Source organism: Uloborus diversus, chromosome 3 (assembly GCF_026930045.1).
Source record: "Uloborus diversus isolate 005 chromosome 3, Udiv.v.3.1, whole genome shotgun sequence".
Taxonomy (NCBI): Eukaryota; Metazoa; Arthropoda; class Arachnida; order Araneae; family Uloboridae; genus Uloborus; species Uloborus diversus.
In genome coordinates this window covers 4,580,051-4,596,541 of record NC_072733.1, presented here as the reverse complement: position 1 = coordinate 4,596,541, position 16,491 = coordinate 4,580,051, and positions in this window count along the sequence as shown.

Sequence of the window (16,491 nt, the reverse complement as noted above, 5' to 3'; positions counted from 1 at the left end):
ACATTAAAATGTTATTTCTGAACTATTTGTTTTTATTTCAACATTTTAATGTTGTGTCCGATACAACCCTCCAAAATTTAAAATTGGCCAAAAATAGAGTTTGACAAAAATTTGTTTAAAAAATAAGAATCCATGTTTTTTTAACCAAAGTTTACAATTTATGTTAGATAACTTAGTACAGCATAATTTAGTGTAAAAACTAATTCCTTACAAATAAAACAAAAAGTGTTATGATTGAAATGGCTTAGGTGTCCGATACTACCCGACCTTCCCCTATAGGTTTTTTTTTATATTTTTAATCGTAGAATATAGCAAATTATTTAAGTTTTCACCGTTTATATAGGATTACAACATCTCTTATTTCATTTAAACGAGCTGGTGAGTGCATCACATGACTTCCTTTTACCCCAATTTAATGATAATAGAGCCTCGGAGTAAGCAAAAGAAATGTTTTAAACATTTTCACCGCAAGTTTGTTCCGAACCGAAGCAAAGAAAACGTTTTATACAGATAATTTTCCCCCATATTGGCAGTTTTAATGTGATTCAATGGTTTACTCTCTAAATACAGCAAAATTGAAACCAGATTCAAAAAAAAAAAAAAAAAAAAAACCGCCGCCAAATTGGCGACAAAACTTGGTGGCCAAAAGCTTGGCGATATATCGCCAAGTGTTTGACAAATTATAACACCACTTGAGTTAGCATTGAAATTAACAATGATTTCCCCCCAAAAAGGTGTAAAAGACCCCTTAGGAAAATCCGAATGCAACCAAAATGGAAGGTGCACAACTAGACCCCACTAGGAGTCTACGTACCAAATTTCAACTTTCTAGGACATTCCGTTCTTGAGTTATGCGAGATACATACGCACATACATACGGACGTCACGAGAAAACTCGTTGTAATTAAGTCGGGGATTGTCAAAATGGATATTTCGGGTGTCTGTACGTTCCTAGGCATAAATCCACGTATGTGGTCGGGTCAAAAAAAAAATAATCAATATTCATTCGGGGGTAAGCAAAATGGAAATTAAGGCCGATTTTTGAGTGAATTTTTTTTCGCAAATACAATTCTTCCTTTTTACTTCCTTTTCCAAAAAAGGAAGATTGGTTGGTTGTACTATATACTGTATCTATACACTATTAAGAGCCTTCTAGAAAAATGAATTAAATTGAAGTTTAAAACTGCAATTTTGGACCGTCTTTAGCAAACTATAAGGGTAAGAGGTTCTATGAATGGTCCCCTCCGAAAACGACTCAGAGGCAAAGAATTAAGAACATCTTTAGATCTTTAGGGGACTTAAGTTGATATCCAACCTGAATGTTTTAAATTTTAATTTTGAAAGTAGTTTTAAGCTGTATTTGAAGACGTTAGGGAAGGAAACTCGGAGAATCTCGCCGTAAATTAAAGGAAAAACTGATATTTTAAAAACATTTTAGGAGTGGAAGGAATATGTTTTTATATCGCCTATCTATTTGCATGGAAACGCCGAAAAGAAGAAAAACATTTCAGCTATATTTGATGATAAAAGGGAAGGGAGGAAGGGGGTTGGGGTCTCATTCTAGAAAAATATTATCCAAGAGAATTTAGATCATATAAAGGTGATATGTATTATTTGTGTTCAACTAATAAAGTTTATAAATGTAAAAAATAGCTTTTATAAATTAAATTTTAAGGACTTTTGCAATAGAATTGACCTGCAAGTAAAAACGAAGATTCTTCAATACAACTGTCCAGCAGTGCGATGTAAAATTTAAATCTGTATATGGTTCAAATAAATTAATTTAAAAAATATTTAGTTTAATGACTGTTTAATAGTAAAACTGCAAACGATTTCTGCAGATGCGTTTCAAGATTTCTTTTTATTGCTCCTATTTGAGACACGTGTAATGAGTTCTTTATATTTTGTTTCAAGGATGCACGGAAATTTTATTTAACAGAGTTAAAGGAACAATTTGTAAACATCTTCTGAAGAATTTCATAAGTTTGTCGGCCTTGTCGTTTCCGTATAGACCATAATGTTCTGGAAACCATTGTTACACTGTTAAAACCAGGAGTTCCAGACGAGTGAAAATATTCCCTCTAAGGTGAAAGCATAGTGCCTGAAGGTGCAACGCAGGCCAGAAAATAGAGCAGAGGAGCCAAAACAGCATGCAATCGCAGAAAGACTCATTGCGCATGCGCTTTTTACCTTATAAATACATTCAACCACCTCAATATGGCGGACAAATGATGATTGTGTTTGTGTGTCTTTCACATTAAATGAAGTACACTATTGGATTAAAACACAACTTTTCTAGGATTAATTATCCGAAATTACAAGTAAGTACAGCTTTTGATCACTTTGCAGCTTTTAGGGCTTTCAAACATAGTTAAGTGTTTAAAAGTGCATTTATTGCTTTTCAGTAACCGTTAGTCTTCTAGTTCCCGTTTACCGTTACTATCGTGAAATTTCCATCATTCAAAACGCTACTAAAAATATCTGTCATTATTTTCTTGAATACTCGATAAGCAGCTTTTATTAGTCACCAAAAGAACCTTAATAAAAATGTTTCTTGTGCTTCGTAGATTATAACAGAAAGCTAGCGAAAAAAAAAACTCTCTCAGTCTAGCTCTTTTTTTCTTTTTTTTGCTTTTTCATTCAAGTATTACAATCATTTCCTGTTAGCGGTCCTCGATAGCGTTAGAACTTTCTTTTGGTTTTTTATTTAACTGTTGAAAAACTTTATGTGCATTTTATTTTGCTACTCCTGATTAACGTTTATGAAACGATTTTGTGTTTTTCCGCAATTGTAATATCCCTGAATATTTTTGGCTCATCATGTAAATAATCCATATAAGTACAAGCTATGCTTCATTTTCGGAATACGTCAAGTTTTAGTAAATGTATAATTTCTCACATGTTTTAAATAATTACTCGTTTTTAAATTATAACGTATTTGTGACAGATCTTGGATACCAAGTGAAGGGGTAGATATTTATTGTTTTATTAATTTTTAACATTACTTTTTGTAAAAAAAAAAAAAAAAACATCATAACCCTGAATTTTTTCACATGTTTTTTAACGACCCCAGAGTTATTATTCATATTATTTATTTTATGATTTTTTTAAGAAAACGATAAAGATTTCACCGGTCCGCAAAGTTTTTCATTTGCTTTTACCGCGCCAGTGGGTCAAAAGATGTTGAGAAACACTGAGTTAGAGCACGATCAGATGAATTAACGCTATGAGCACTTCTTAACTATGTCGAAAACTCTGAAATATGATCAAATTCTGTAATTACATGTTTTAATCATTTCCAAAACCGAGTTCAATGTGAAAAATGTCCAAAACGTAGAATATCATAAATCAAAACAAAACTTTAAAAAAAAAAAAACCGCACACAATACGGGGGAGGGGGAGGAGGATCTATAGTAAGGGTGCCATTTCTCTCTCCGAAGGATCCTTTTTTTCACTCCGGCTGTCTAGTTTTTAAAAAGGTGCCTGTTTTTCACCCTATTTAGAGGTGCGATTTCGGCTCCGTACACTGTTAAAAAAAAACTGAAAGTTCAGGTAGTTTTTTGACTGATTTTAACAGAATATTTCTGTAATGCTTCAAAACTTACTTTTTCCTTCCAACAACAGAAATATCACGAAAGGAAGTGATGAAAACAGAATTTTTCCATTTCTAGGGTTGCCGCTGTGCTATACTTTGTTAGTATTCTGATTAGCCTTCAAGTTATGATAAACATCACTTTTTGATAGTACTTATTAAATCGCACTGTTACATGTTGTTAATTAAAAGCTTATTTAGAATAACAACTCAGATGCCGTAGACAAAACAGATAGCTTGCTATTTCATGTTTGGAAAGTAATATACTAGTACTAGAAACTGTTTTTACGCCTTTGGGCTTTGTAAGTTTGGAAAAATGTTTGCGCCATTTTCAGACAGGCAGATGTGTTTTGATCGCCTTGGTGATTTGATGTGGGTTTTACTGAGTCAGTATTATAATATTATTGCGGTGTATTATTTTGCTCAATACTTCGAAATTCTATTCGTTAGACGACGTTCGTCGTCGTCGACGACAATTCTATTCGTTAGTCATATTGTGTGTTCTAGCGGTGAGAATAGTTTTAGGATCTCGTGTTATCCATTTAAAATAAAGGCTATTGGATTACTTGTGTCCAGATGCAATGGAGACACCTAAATTTAGCACCGCTGGTCACATGTAAGTATTGTTGAATATCTTTGTATATGTTAATATACAAATGTATTTTTCTTGTTAATGTGCATTTGATAGAATTCCGATGGTAGCTGATTTAGAATTTATAGAACTATTATACAGTTACTGTTTTTGCTCTAACGCGATGTATTGTTGAAAGTCATTAAAAAGTTAAATGGTCAACATTTCGTATCAACCGGAGATTATCGCGGTGTGCGAGCAAGACAGAAAAAATCACTCAGTTTTTTTTTTTTTTTTTCGACAGATTGAAGGTAAACATTTTGAATCTCTAAATAAAAGTATTTCTTGCTGTTATATTTTTTGCGAAAAGCCATAGTAGATTGTTAATCTTTGAAAATACAATTACAATTTTGACAAGAATAAGTTTTCTTGACTACTCAGAAAGCTGGAAACATTCATTACTCCTTTCGGGATTTCATTTATAATAAAAAATATAAATTATTTAATTTATTTCCTTAGGATCTCATCCAACAACTTATTTGAGATTATTGCAAGTTTCTTGTAAAAACATTTCGGGTAAAACGAACTGATTGATATGTTTAGCATAAGTATAATGCTTATGCACTAAAAATCTATGTTGCTATTCCAATGAGTGAAAAATGCGGAAATCACCGAGGGGGAAGGGGGATATACATCATCTGAGCAAAAAATTCTTCACGTGTATGTCAATGATTCTGTTTTTAAACACAGTAAATTGGTATGCGGTACTCTCCATCAGGTATATTATTCCATGATAAAGTCAACCGGTTTTTGATGGTATTTTATTTGACTCATTCTGCAAATAAAAATATTCTATTTTTCAAGTATGCTTTTCCATGCCACGCCAGAATATGTACGAGGAGATGTGGAAGGAAATTTCGAACAGTATCAGCATCAAAAATTGGTGTTATATTTAAATCCACTAATTTCCTTGCTGGTACTTTTCGATTATTTTTATTCATCTGAAGGTGCAAATTTCGAGATAGATGCCTTGAAAGGTAAGTTATCAAGCAAAAATTTCACTTAAAATATATGAGTAATAAATACAAATTAAAAAAATAAAAGTTTTTGAATAGTTAACTATTTTTCTATTATATATCATTTTAAACATAGGATAGAAAAACGAGAATGAAATTTCAGTAAAATATGTGAAAATGAGAAACGAAAAAATAGCGCAACGAAAAATCAAGAACCGAAAGTTCTGTAAAGACACAGAAAATATAAAAACGGAAAAATAGATGAACGGAAAATTTAAAAGCGGAAAAATATATCAACGGAAAGAAGAGAAATGGAATTTTCGTTAAATCACGGAAAATTTATAAATGGAAGAACAGAACTAAACGGAGAAATGAGAAATGGAACTTCTGTTAAGTCACGGAAAATAATTTAACGGAAACGTAATATTTACGGCAACTTTGCTGCCGGTACTTTATCCGTTATTTTCAGGAAATTTTTTTAACAGTGTATTGGGTGCCGCTGGTGAACAAGCGTTTCTCCCCTGAAAGGTGCCGAATGCATCCTGTAGTTTTAACAGTGTAGACAACATTTTTGGAGCTCGGATTAGTGGGACTACTTATTTTTTCTATTTACTTCTTTTTTCTACCAGTCCCCACCTTTTACTATGACTGCTTCTTATACAGGGTGTCCAAGAAGTCCTCGACACATTTTATAAATTCAGAGGAAAGTAATAAATTGTTGCATGAATATCCGGTTAGCGCCATAATACTTCAGAGATTGAAGTTTTTTGTAACATCACTAAAAGGGGGAGAAAAGATGAAAAAAAAAATGCAATTATAAGTAATTTACATTGATGGCTGTATCGTCCCAGCAGGAAAACTAATCGTCATGAGAGGTGTTTGATTCATGTTATTAAACAGAACGCAATACCTCTCATTTCTCAAGTTTAATGTGTGCACCGTTTGTGGATTTGGGATGAACTTGAGTACCGTTTAGATGTAGTTCGAGGAACATACGGTGCACTCATTGAATTCTGGTAATGAAAGGTACTGCTTTCAGTTTTATAAAAGAATGGGGCACCTCGCACTTGTTTTTCTCACTGTGAGGATACAGCGATAACTTATAATTACAATTTTCTCTTTTTGTTTTCTTTTTTTTTACGATGTCATAAAAAAATTCTTGAGTCTGTGAAGTATTATGGCGTAAACCAAATGTTCACACCACAATTTGTTGCTTTTCAATGAACTTTTAAAAAATGTGTCAAGGCATATTTTTCAGGCCTGTATTACGTAAATTATTTACTGTATTAAAATTAGGAATTTGTATCGCCAATTTATACTGCATTTATTATGAACTTAGTAACTAAATCTACTATATTTCAGCTATCACATATATGATATAATTATCAACTAAAGATAAACGCAACCATAAGTTAATAAGTCGTAAATAAGAGTATCTTCAAGACGAACAATCTCAAATGGCCTAACTACCCAATATGATATTTCCTGTTAGCGTTAAAATTAATGAAATGACTGAAGTAGTTAATCAGTGAATAAGAGTTATTTTCGTCTAGAGCTAGGAATCGAGTTTAGCGAATTTCACCTCGAGTACTTTAATTCCTATAACTATTTCAGTTATTCTTCTAATTAAATTGAGTCCATTAATTTGCTCCAGCTTTCGTGGATAATTTGAAAGGTTTGTTACGTACTATTGCTAAAAGGCAAAGAAATTTTTAAGTCAATAAACATTGAAGTTAATTTTGTTTAATAAGTGTGTACAATGATGGTTAAATTACCTAAGAACAACTACAGTCATTTAGGATAACTTTGAGCAGTAATTTTTCTATTTTAAACTGCCCCACTCATATTTTAATACTTTTACTGCATTTGTTAATGTAAACGATTCAAAAGTACACTGTTATAACCAGGGGTTCCAGACGAGTGAAAATATTCCCTCTAAGGTGAAAGCATAGTGCCTGAAGGAGCAATGCAGGCCAGAAAATAGAGCAGAGGAGCCAAAACAGCATGCAATTGCAGAAAGACTCATTGCGCATGCGCTTTTTGCCTTAGACATACATTCAACCACCTCAATATGGCGGACAAATAATGATTGCGTTTGTGTGTCTCTCACATTGAATGAAGTACACTATTGGATTAAAACACAACTTTTCTAGGATTAATTATCCGAAATTACAAGTAAGTACAGCTTTTGATCTCTTTGTAGCTTTTAGGGCTTTCAAACATAGTTAAGTGTTTAAAAGTGCATTTATTGCTTTTCAGTAACCGTTAGTCTTCTAGTTCCCGTTTACCGTTACTATCGTGAAATTTCTATCATTCAAAACGCTACTAAAAATATCTGTCATTACTTTCTTGAATACTCGATAAGCAGCTTTTATTAATCACCAAAAGAACCTTAATAAAAATGTTTCTTGTGCTTCGTAATTATAACAGAAAGCTAGCGAGAAAAAAAAATCTCTCTCAGTCTAGCTCTTTTTTTTTTTGGCTTTCTCATTCAAGTGTTAGAATCATTTCCTGTTAGCGGTTGATGCTCGATAGCGTTAGAAATTCCTTTTGGTTTTTTATTTAACTGGTTGAAAAACTTTATGTGCATTTTATTTTCTTACTCTCTTGATTAACGTTTATGAAACGATTTTGTTCTTCCGTAATTGTAATATCCCTGAATATTTTTGGCTCATCATGTAAATAATCCATAAGTACAGCTATGCTTCATTTTCGGAATACGTCATGTTTTAGTAAATGTATAATTTCTCACATGTTTTAAATAATTACTCGTTTTTAAATTATAACGTATTTGTGATAGATCTTTGATACCAAGTGGAGGGGTAGATATTTATTGTTTTATTAATTTTTAACATTACTTTTTGTTAAAAAAACCATCAGAACCCTGAATTTTTTCACATGTTTTTTAACGGCCCCAGAGTTATTATTCATATTATTTATTTTATGAATTTTTAAGAAAACGATAAAGATTTCACCGGTCCGCAAAGTTTTTCATTTGCTTTTACCGCTCCCGTGGGTCAAAAGAGGTTGAGAAACACTGAGCTAGAGCACGATCAGATGAATTAAAGCTATGAGCACTTCTTAACTATGTTGAAAGCTCTGAAATATGATCAAATGCTGTAATTACATGTTTTAATCATTCCCAATACCGAGTTCAATGTGAAAATGTCCAAAACGTAGAATATCATAAATCAAAACAAAACTTAAAAAAAGAAAAAAAAATACACAACTGTATTCAAAAACGCACACAATACGGGGGAGGGGAGAGGAGGATCTATAGTAAGGGTGCCATTTCTCTCTCCGAAGGTTCCTTTTTTTCACTCCGGCTGTCTAGTTTTTAAAAGGTGCCTGTTTTTCACCCAATTTAGAGGTGCGATTTCGGCTCCGTATTGGGTGCCACTGGTGAACAAGCGTTTCTCCCCTGAAAGGTGCCGAATGCATCCTGTAGTTTTAACAGTGTATTGCACAGTTACATTACGAAATATATTAAGAAATAATAAGTATTAAACCTATTTGCAATTAACTATTAGTCCTGCTTAAAGTTATTCTGACATTCAGGGACACTTTATGCCACGCCAAAAATAAGGATGCAAACTAAATTACTTTAATAAAAGCAGCGCAACTTTAATGCAGATAAGTTTTTTTTTTTTAACTTCCCCTTTGAACTTCACAACATCAAAATATATCTATCATCAATAAAATTGCACAGAAAACTACAATGCAGGAAGAGCACTTCAAACAACTTCAAAAATAGCTTTCAAACAGCGACTTCAGAATTATGGAATGATGCAATGCCATCATTTATTGCCACGAAAAAATTGAAAGCATTTTTTTTTCTTTTTAAAAATGAAGAATAGAATAATTACACTGCTCGACATTGAAAATGCAACACCAAGAAGGAGTGTTCAGAAATTTATGCAAATTTTAAAGTAGACGTACATCACTGAGTTATGTAAATGATGTGAAATGCGCAGCTCTTCGACGCACGTGAGGTAAGATATAAGGAAAGGAACTTGCAGAATGGGCAGTATTCGTGTCGTTATTTCTGACTGGAGAATTATCGAAGAAATTTTGTTTTTGTCTTGGAGGATACGTGTAACACGAGAGAATGCCAGGCCGCCGTCAACGAAGGCACTTCCAGCAGATAGACGACTTTAGGAGGGGTATGGTGATCGGACTGAGAAGGGGAGGTTGGTTCGTACGTCAAATCGCAGCTTATGACCACATGGATGCGAGCACGGTGCATCGACTGTGCCGAAGACGGTTGGAACAACGAAATGTGGCAAATATGAAGGGTGCAGGGGCAGCCAGAAGGACGTCAGAACGCGTGGATCGACGCATCCACCGACAAGCTGTAGCAGACCCACAAGTCACTTGTTCCCCGATTCTGCAGCAAGTGCAAGATACCCTGAGTGATCCCGTGTCAACCAGAACCATTTCCAGTCGTTTGGTCACACTTGGTCTGCAATCAAGGCGTCCGCTAAGAAGACTGCCATTGACCCCACAACATAGACAGCAACGTTTTGTACGGTGCCGGACCAGAGCGACGTGGATGACAGAATGGCGAAATGTCGTGTTCTCAGATGAATCCCGCTTCTGTTTATCCAGTGATAGTCGCCGCAAACGTGTGTGGCGTCGACGTGGAGACATTTAATCCGGCAGTAACTGTGGAACGTCCCACGGCACGACAACGTGGCATAATGGTTTGGGGCGCAATTGCGTACAATTCCATATCACCTCTAGCTCGTATTCAGGGCACTATGACGGCCCAACGATACTTGGATAATGTGCTGCGGCCAGTGGCAATCCCTTACCTTCAAGGGCTACCTAATGTAATTTTTCAGCGGGATAAAGCCCGACCACACAGTGCTCGCATCTGCCAACATGCTCTCCAAGGCACACAGATGCTTCCCTGGCCACCATACTCTCCTGACCTGTCACCAATCGAACATGTGTGGGATGTGATTGGGCACCGTTTGCAGACTCTGTCCCTGCCTCGTTCAGAAGACGAACTGTGGCAAATGGTTGAAAGGGGATGGAGAGTCATCCCTCTGGACACCATCCGCACTCTATGCCTAGACGTGTTTCTTCGTGTATCGCTGGTCCTACATCCTACTGAGCCGACGCCGTTCTCGCTCTGTATTCTGCCTATCATTTTGAAAATAAGATCATTTATTATTCCTTGCTGTCTCAGTCTTTTTTCCAAATTTCATCACTTTCTGCCCACTCCTCCTTGGTGTTGCATTTTCGATGTCGAGCAGTGTATTTTATACTCTTGCCGGGAGAGTATAGCACTGGATCTTCCAAGTTTTTTTAGTATAAAATTTCTAAAAAAATAGTAGCGCGAACTTAACCGGCATGGCTCAAAATTACTCTGAGAACGACGCTAATAATATCTTTTATTTTGTTTAACACAAGTTTTTGCGCCGATTCAGTTATTATTACTATTTATCAGTATTACTAAGCATCGTTATTTTGTAACGGTGATTTTGCTTTTTTCAATTTAGTGCATCAACTTACTTAACTGCGCAGCTATTTATTATTTTACTACAACTGATTCATTCGTTTTTGAAAAGCTATTCAAGCCTAATTACGTACACAACCCTAAGAAATACATGTATATAAAAATAAACCACAAATTATTCATGATAATCTGTTTACGAAATAAAATTATTTTTCGTTAGCAATATTTTTTACAAAACTAATTGGAGGTTGTTTTTACTCTGAATAAATAGAGCACGACGCGAATAAACCAGTACGCATATTTGAGAAAATTGCCATTTACAAGAAACCGAATAAGTTTCAGTAGCCTTCGATTTAATAAGCATGCAATCTCACGAGAGAATTTCTCATTTATTGAATAGGAAATATTCCATTTTCAAATGCTTTGTTTTCAGTTCTAAATGATTGCCCAACTCTGCTGCTTGATTGATCTGATTCAAGAAAAATGTTGATATAAAGTGCGCTCTCATAATTCTTTCTAAGTAGATTCAAGAGATAATAAAATCAACCGTGCTCTTTTATGCAACTATTTTCCTTATTGCCCAAATTTTCAGTCGTACTTACAATTGTTCTTATTATTATTTCTAAGTAGATTCAAGAAATAATAAAAATCGACTGCTCCTTTATAATACTATTTTCCTCATTGCCCGAATTTTCAGTAGTACTGACGATTGTTCTTATCATTATTTCTAAGTATATTCAAGAAATAATAAAAATCGACTGCTCCTTTATAATACTATTTTCCTCATTGTCCAAACTTTCAGACGTACTGACAAATGTTCTTATTATTATTTCTAAGTAGATTAAAGAAATAATAAAATCGACTGTTCCTTTATAAAACTATTTTCCTCATTGCCCGAATTTTCAGTCGTACTGAGAATTGTTAAGCAAAATCATTAGTTTTAATTAAGTCCTTTTGGCATTCGTATTGCTTAGTATTCGGTTGATAGAAATTATATTATGCATTTATGAGGAATAAGAACTGATGTCTAAAAAGAATTTCAGACTAAATGAAAGTTCACATTTCATTTGAAATAGTTGTTATAAGGTAAAAGGGAAATTCAATGAATAGTATGTCACTTATTCTTGGTGTAAAAGATCGAGTCATTTGGATTACTTTTATGAAAAACGAAAATTGTAAAACCATTTTCGTAGACAAAAACAGCGAAGGAGAAATTTTCTTAGCCTCTATTATTTTCAAGTACGACTTAAATTAATGCAGTTTATAAGTATTCTTACATCATTTTTTTTCGATACCACTTTCTAAAAACATTGTTTTAAAAATGTAATCTACAAAATAAATAAATAAATAAAATAAACTATTCTACTCATTGAAAGCATCTTCGTCTCTTTCGTAGGTCAGTAGACATAATAAAAAAAAAAAAAGTTGAACACAGCATTTCACGATTTTTGTGACTCATAACTACTCATTATTGAGTCTCATACAATTTCTAAAATATTTAGGTGGAAATATTTATGATTTTATGATAAGCGCGAGTCTTCAGGTTTTACTTTCGAAAAATCCCTTTTAAACAGCATCACAACTAGAAAGTTTTGATTTTTTTTTTTTACAATAAACACTAACCTATTTTGCCCCTTTTGCGGAGCAAAACGGGAAGTATGATTATTTGAAAAAGTGCTTGAAAACACATAAGGGTCATTTCATGTCAAGTGATCCAAATTTTTTTCATCACACTTTTGTATTTCTTTGAAATTTGGCTCATTGATTGTGGCCTTCAAGGTCATCAAAAGTCCAGATTTTTAGATTTTTCCCTTTTATTTTTTTATTCATAAGACTTTGATTTTTAAAAAAACCTCCTTTTTTTTCATGGATGCTTGAACATAAAATGGACAATAATTTAGCACCAAATGTAGATAGAAAGATTTGGTAAAAAGCATTTTAATGAACATTAGTTGCTGTTCAATATGATATGCAACATGACTAATTTTATAAGTTTAAAATTTATTTATTTATTTATTTATTTTTTAATCCCAAAACTTTCTGTGTATTTTAGTTTTATTTGTGCAAAATTTCAAGTTGGGATCTCAATGGGATCATTTGTGGAAAAAAAATTTGACTTGAGAATTAATGATATTTTTCAGATTCTATTTAGTAAATATGGTGCTCTCTTACTGAGTGATCGTCTAGTGAATAGTAAGTAAGCATGAATATGCTTGAAATGAACTCACATGAACTAGTAGATTGGTACCCCCCCCCCCCCCCACCACAACTTTTCATCTTTTTTTTTCGAAACTGCTTTCAAAATTTAGAAAAAAAAAAGCTGGTACGTAAAAGTAATAAGCATAACAAACGCTGCCAAACCTCAGTGTGGCTGAGGCTTATAAATAGGGGAGGGGGGGGGGGGAATCGCAAGCACTAAAAGTCGGGAAAACTTTGACAAAAAGAACCAGTGGTATACTCTAGATACGCAGTATGCTATAAAACATTTTTTAGACATATTACGTATATGATGGATTTTCTGCAATCATCCAAAGTTAAAAAAAAAAAGGTTTTTGTTAAAAAATGTTTGTGTAGCCAAGATAAAATTCATTATTGCTTTGGCATCCTAATCTCTACAAAGAGTGCTTCCAGTTTAATTAAAGTAGTTTTATTTTTATTGAAAAAACGAACATATTCATCACTTCCTAGATCAAATGCAAAACTATTACTCGCAGTAAAACTTTGCTCTAAATATCAAACTTAACTACCAACGGCGTGAGGTAGCATCAAATAGCAACTAGGTAGCATCAAATTTGGCAAAATGTGGGTAGTTACAAAGATGTTTCATAAGGTTAAATCCATTATATGTTACATCTAGTTAACTCTTGCAAACAATGCACAGGTGCTACTTAGAATTTTCGAAATTAGAAAAGTGGACCGTCAGAAAAAAAAAAAAACATTCTATAACCAGAAAGCTGACATATCTAGTCGTTCAGCATATCAGGATTGCAAGATCGGAGCAAAAACTAGGCTTAATGCCTCAACTGTTCTAAACAACCGTGAAAAAACATTTATTTTTGTTGTCTTAGAAAGAAATTAATCGTAGTTACCTTGTTGTGTTAACCCCACGAATTGCAATTGAACATTTTTAATACTTGCTTTTTGCCTACATCAATTACCCCCTTTAAAGTATTTCTAAATTTAAAATTTGTAAAGTCATAGGATACTTTTAGTCTTATTATAAAGGAACAGGATTAGACAAAATTTCTTAAGAAATTCGTGATGAAACACTACAAGCGATAACTGTAACAAATTTCAACCCACACTTGAAACTGCCTCTTCTTTTAGAATAAAAAAAGAATAATAATTCGTCCCATAGGCAGCCTCAAATGCGTTCCCAAACTCTTACCATTCGATGAAACATATTTTTTTTCAATTTCAAGAAATAGCTTTGGATCTACTACACAGTAATAGTAAGAATTTGTCAAGCAAAATTTTAGTGTCAAACGTATCATATCACAATGTAACTTGGAACCGAACAAAGCTGAAACCACATTGAAAAATGTTTTACGTTTCAGACATCAAAAACTAATCTTTTCCAGAGGCAGCCTCAAATCCTCTCCAATGCGAAAAATATTGCAATACCTACTTGAACAAACTCGAATTTATTTCCAGTCATATACATAAAGTCGGATACGAGAAAACAATTTTGCCGGATTCTCAGGAGGACAAGTCTGAAAATCTGAATCAACATTGCTGGAGGAAACGGTATGGAATCGGCATTCGGAAAGCTGTTGCTAGAAGAACACTTTATCTAATGGTTGCTCTGCTCTTCGGAATGTGGCAGGATAATGTCTTGAGGCTCTGTTGACATTCCATTTCCTTGAGTCAATAGTATGCTCGGTTAACAAACGAGGTAAACCACAAGTGTTAAGTTTTTCTTTTCTACCTTTGATTTACTTCCTCTACTGTTTCAGCTTTCTTGAGAAAATTGTTTTTTTCCAGGTAAATTTAGCCGGACAGTGTAGTTATTCTTTTACTGGTAGTCTGAAGCAGTTTTGATAAAAAGAACAACCAATATACAATAAAAGGAAATGAATGCTCAAATTTTCAGTTGCTTGCTCAGTAATTCATTTAAGTACTTTCTAAATACTAATGCTTGCTTACTTTGACTATTGCTGTGTTTCAATCATAAGATCTAAAACCCAATGTGTAAAGCGAAAATTCCAATAAAATTCAAGAAGCAGAAGTAAAAAAATGTAGGATAACTAAAATAGCACTAGAAATTAAATTCATAATTTCCAGATATAAAAGGATAAAAAGCAAAGAAAGAAGAAATAATTGCAATTAAATATAAAAATAAAAAATAAAAATGGGAAGGCAGTATCTAAATTTCTACTGACTAAGCTGAAATCAGTTCAAATATTTTCAGATATGTAGAACTTAAAGATTGTTTTCACAAAAAATAGATTTTTTTTTGATCATTTAAGAAGCACAAAAATAAGAATAAGCGTATGCAAATGTTTATCAATTTCCTGCAGTACCCCACCAGAAATTTGGTGGAGATGAACTTTGAAGGCGAGTTTTTATTTCTAACACGTAACTTACTCTTCTTAGCTAAAATTTCATGGGGCCTTTTTTGAACAAATAGGAGTCCTGTTTCATCCAAGTTCAAAAATTTTGATCCACAAAGATTTTACTTGACGACAAGGATTTTGCTATAGCACGTTGTATGTTTTCAGTTATCCACTAGATTTATTTTACTTATTTTGGTATTTTTCTCGAACAACGAACAAACTTGAAACTGTATTAAAATTTACTTTAACAAATACTGAATCGACTATACAAGTTTTTAAGTTGAAAATATAATAACTGAGGGGAGGTTATAAAACTTATTTCAAAAACATTTTTTCATCATTATCAGACTTATTTAAAAAAAATCAGTTATTAAAGATAATTGAGCTGAAACTTTAATACTATTTGTAAGATTCCATGAATGAATCACTTTGTTAGCTGGTTCATTCATAGAAACACCTAGTGGTTCAATGATAGCAACTGCGTCATTTTGAATGTTCTCATAGTTGTCACTGTTGTGACAATTCATGATAAAATTTTAAATATGGGTAGTTTACTTAAAAATGTATACAAAAATTTAATATTCATCAAAATTTGTAGTTAAAGTTGAGAATCCCCGCCTTCCTTAAAATTTAAATCCCTGTTAACAATAAGCATAGCAATGGCAACGAGTTTTAAACGTCAATGAAATGTTTAAAGAACTGATAGTGATTAAATTCGACAAGTAATCTTCATATTACCTGTATTCTTTTATTTGTTTCTATGCAATGGCTTAAATAGTAATGAACGATTCAATTTTCATCCGAAAATGGTTTCAGAATAAGACGGCAAACTGTCGAATATCGTTATAATACTTGGAAATTACATAGTACTTCTGTAAAATAAAATTATGAAAATAAAAAGAAGAAATTGGAGAAGTCGCAAAAAACAGATTTAACTTCTAGAAAGATTTAACAAGAAAGCTTTGCCATTAAAATCCTTTCTTTTTTTTAAATGAAAGGATAAAAAATAATTTGTTTTTCTTACTGTCTTTTTTTGCTTTTATTTCCCAAAAGAAGGAAAGCTGATAGGAAGGTCTTGTGGATTATTTTTGCAAAGAATTAAATTTTTTTGCCAGTTCAGTTAATTGCCAGAAAAGCAGTTTCCAGAAAATGTAGTTTTGAACTAGGGATTCATGAACGAACAGGTCAAAAAGAACGAATCTTTAAAATGAACGAATCCGTTCGTTCACCTAAAAAATGAACGACCGTTCTTTTGAACGGTGAACAGTTAACACTGTACCGAATGAACACAC